Here is a 4270-nt window from a genome sequence, read left to right as displayed (position 1 = left end):
GGGAGAAATGGAGATAATTATGTCGACGCCTTGGGGGTGTTTGACAGAAAGGCTTAGAGAGGCCAAAATACTGGAATGCGTTGCTATGATTTTTTAAATTTATACATATATAATATAATATATATATATATATGTTTCTAATGAAAAATTGTAATGGACTTATATAAATCGATAAGACACTTTGAATGAGCACTAGGCACTCGACAAATTGCTTGAATGAAATCACAGTATTGAGTTTTGATAAAAGCAAACTTGCTGAGTGATGAAAATAACTTGAATCAAATCTATGATTTTTTTCTACTCGATTGCACCAGAAGCGAGCTAAAAAAATTACCAGATCCACCCTGAATGGAGGAATGGGTGTGGGGATGGAAATCCCAACCCCCTAACTTTCGGTGTGCTTCTTCCCCCTTTCCTCTCTTCCTTGATGGTGCAGAATCCTTTCTTCCTCGCCGTTCCCTGAATCCTCCGTGAGCTATCACAATACCGCTGCATGCTTCACACCTCAAAAGGGACCTTCGTCGTTGTTCTTTCCTGCAATGAAGATGGGTCATTAAGCCTTTCAAACCATGCTTTAAGGGGGTTCAGAAGGGTTCTCTCAACCCTCCAAGGGGTTAGATCTGATCCGATGGCTCCCCTAGGGCCGTTGGATGGATCCGTGGTCCCCTCGTCAGTGGCCTCTGCCGGCCAACCGACAAGGATGGTGGCCTGGGTGAAGAAGGATGGGACCCCCCCCCCCCCCCCGCCGCTAGTAGATCGATCCCCCATTAGAAATGGTTCAACGGATGTGATTAAATCGCAGTCGTGGACCCATTCTCAATGGTGTACCCCCTTAGCCCCATCAGTCGCCTCGTCACCATACTTCCTTGTCATTTGCCAGCTCGTGTCGCCCCTCTTCCACGTCAGAACCCTACAGCCAATCAGAACTCCACAAAATATAGAAAATATTAAAAAAATTGTGTCTTAAATCTCACTGTCCGATCTTCTTTAAGAAGATTAGACAGTTGAGATTAGATCAAAATCTTTAAGAAAGCTCGTTATGACTCGGGCTTTGGGCCAAGTCAGTTCAGAGCAGAGCTGAAAGATGTAGTCAAATGCAACCTCATATCGAAAAAAATTAGAAAATGTTATTTTATAAAAATTTCACATGATATTATAGATTGAAAACAAAAGACTTCCCTCTATTGTGCATGTTGAACTCTATGGGTCTCTATTGGCCTGCTATTGGGCCTTTCTATGCGCAAAGTGTGCCAGCATTGGGCTACTTGTATGGCGGTGCTCGCCAGCTGCAGCCAGCTCGAGCGATGTGCGCTCGCTGGCTGGCGATTGGCTTGAGTGCCGTCGACTCCTGCTTCAGCTGGCCACTTTAAAAAATAATTTAATTTTTTTTATTGAATCCACGTATAGCATAATGCCATACAAATTTCAAGTTATTTTCTAAATGGGAAAAAAATGGCCTTCAAGCACTAAGATAGATTTTTTAATGAGAAGAAATGGTATGTTGAATATTTTCAAAAACTAATGCATGGATGAAAAGTTAATATTAAAATAAAGATAAAAGGATGCAAATAATAATTCTAAAATGTGTGCATTTTACTACTAAAAATCCCTTTATCAACTTACTTACTATATCAAATATCTATGAAAAATATAAATACTAATAAATGATATAGTTAACATCCTATCTAAAAAAATATAAATATTTTACTTCTTTCTTTCACTACTACCCTCTATCCTTATTATTATTCAATATAATATAAACCTAATTTCTCCACTTCCATATCTACCCCTTTCTACTTCGTCTTTCACTCTCTTTTGTATTATTACTTCTCTTACTCAAATTATAACTAAACTCTTTGATTACCCATATTCTCATCCTAAATTCTCTATTAGCCTAACTTAAGTATTAAGTTCACCTCTAATGGCCAGTTCTTGTGGAGACCACCTTACTCCCATTATACACATACTTGAGTGAGTTTACATAATTACAAATTATATTTAATTTAGGAAACTTACAATTACAATGACACTAAAGTAACTACACAATTTGCTTTCATCATGCATGTCAGTGACGACCAATAAAATGCCTAGTAACAACATAATGATGGCCATTTTAGGGAGAAAATTATGCAACAGAGAGATGGGGATTAGTGCCATACAACGTATTTTATATGTCCCACACATAGTGAACATCGCCATGGAGGAAATACGAAGAGTTTTGATATCCCCGTTGCAGTGCCCGTAGTTGAGGAACAAAGTGATCTTAACACGATGACCAATATTTATGGCGATTAATTAGAGGGATAGGAGGGAGTGGAGGAGAAAAACTTTTTTTCAGGTGACATGTGAAACTCAAGCAATGACCCATTTCACAAGAGGACCTTAGTGCAACACTACTTGTCGCATTTCACAAAGGGACAATGTTTGATTAGACATCCTACTCGAAGGTGGTCTCCTATCTTTGAGGTGTTCTCCCTACTCCACCCTTAACCTTACATTACAGATGATGTAACACAACGGTCACGATGGACACTTCGTGTTTCGTGCAGATGTGGACTCTAAATGCAATGAAATGACGTGAATGAACAGATATGATTTCAGAAATCTATGTCGAGAAATATTTCAGTCGTTGATGAAATGTGACGTAAATCAGCAGACAACACGTGACGGGTTTTGTCACGATCGAGCTCCCGATGATCCGTGTGAGCAGATCAAAGACAACGAGTGGGAGACGATCTCGTCCAAGAGCGTCCGACCTACCAAAGTAGTCGATCCGTTCCAACACCGTCAAGTAATTTCTCTAACACAACAGGGAGGCGATTCCTCAATTCTCGATTAAGATCACTCGAGAGAATGCGTAATTAGAGATCGGCACTGAGAGAAGTAATTAATACTGTAAATGAAATGGGGGGGAGAGGATAAAACCTGGATTCGAGGGCGGTCGTTGGCCGAGGTAACTATGAATCAAAGTGCCCGGTGGCTCGACTATCGCGCTCACGTCAATGAAATCTCTGGGCGTTGGAGTGGAGCTCGATCTAGTCAACCAAGAGAGGAATCGTGGGTAGCTACCAAACCAAGGGGAGAACTTGTTGCCTTCCCAGGCGAAGCTATAGATTCAGGTAATGCAGAGAAACGGCGTTGATTCCTGGTCCTGATGGTGTGAATCAGTGATCAATGGAGATTATGTAATGCACAGATTCTGAATGCGGCGGAGATCCTTTTTTGGTCGATGAAGAATAGAGCGTCGTATCCAGACAATCACAAGCAGATGTATCAGTGTCCAATTCGTGGAAGTTCCCCACACCCACCGTCGATTTTGTGGCGTTGGAACCTCTGAGTAGCACAGCGGTTGAGAAGTAGGGGTCGGTGGACGAATTCAAAGACGTCGTTGAGGAGTTTTCAAATTGTCCAGTTCCCTTTCCCTTTTTTCTCCCGGCAAAGTAATGAGCTTCAGGGATTTAGCCGGTTATTCCACGATGAACTTGTGATCAAATGGCGTCGGCAATGAGTGGCAGCGTCGGTGATAAAAGAAAACAAAAATAGTTGGAATTTCAACGTCAGATGCCGGATACACGATTTGGCAACCTCGACGATGTAACCCGCTTGAAACTTCAGCACAAATTTTGATGCTGGATCGCCGAAGGATCAATCGCTGTTCCCCACCAACACCATATCTTCACTCGGAAGCGCCTATTCTTATCGCAAGAAAATAAATTTCGTACATATGATGATACTCCATTGGATAAGAAAATAAAGACTGTGAGTTGAATCCAGTGGCCAATGAGGCCTACTCCGGGCTTCCGAATCTTCCACGAACAGGGCAACAGTCGTGAAAAAAAGAAATCTCTTCAGCAACTTTCGACAATCTTCAGGAATGAAAGGTCGATAAAGACAGTCTACTAGGATCCAGGATGATGAACTGTCTACTTCTTCAAATCAAACAACATTGGCGATGAGGAACTCTTTTCTTCTACCACACATTCTTCTTCTTCTTCAGAAAGCAATCACCAAGGAAAAAAAAATAATTGTCAACTTGAGGAAACGAGATCTGGAATTCCTTGAACAAATGACATGGCCTCCACGTCCACTCCTCCCTCTTCTTTATAGGGGAAAGTGGCAGTTGTGGAGTCTCAATTGGGCCCCCTTTAAGGAGAAGGCCTATTGGGCTTTCTCCTTAAGAGGGATCTTTAGGGGGAGAAGAAGCCCAACATGGATTTCCTCTCCCTAAAGATGACACTTAAACCTAATTAAAATAAAACACGTGCCAGGG

The 4270-nt window shown here is 41.6% G+C and overlaps 1 long non-coding RNA gene across 3 annotated transcripts; it reads right to left on the bottom strand.

The window, feature by feature from the left end:
- Positions 1–273: 273 nt before the first annotated feature.
- Positions 274–4053, bottom strand: LOC144705975 (uncharacterized). Of its 3 annotated transcripts, none has more exons than XR_013582156.1 (2): positions 2926–4053; positions 274–2756 (listed from the first exon to the last, which is right to left on the bottom strand). It is a non-coding gene; the product is annotated as an uncharacterized LOC144705975 (long non-coding RNA). The 3 variants fall into 3 exon arrangements; XR_013582157.1 differs by having other exon boundaries at positions 274–1364; XR_013582158.1 differs by having other exon boundaries at positions 274–1357.
- Between the last annotated feature and the right edge of the window lie 217 nt (positions 4054–4270).

This window comes from Wolffia australiana, chromosome 7 (assembly GCF_029677425.1).
Source record: "Wolffia australiana isolate 7733 chromosome 7, ASM2967742v1".
NCBI lineage: Eukaryota > Viridiplantae > Streptophyta > Magnoliopsida > Alismatales > Araceae > Wolffia > Wolffia australiana.
Note: the sequence above shows the minus strand (reverse complement) of the source record. Positions and strands in the feature narration are given on the sequence as shown.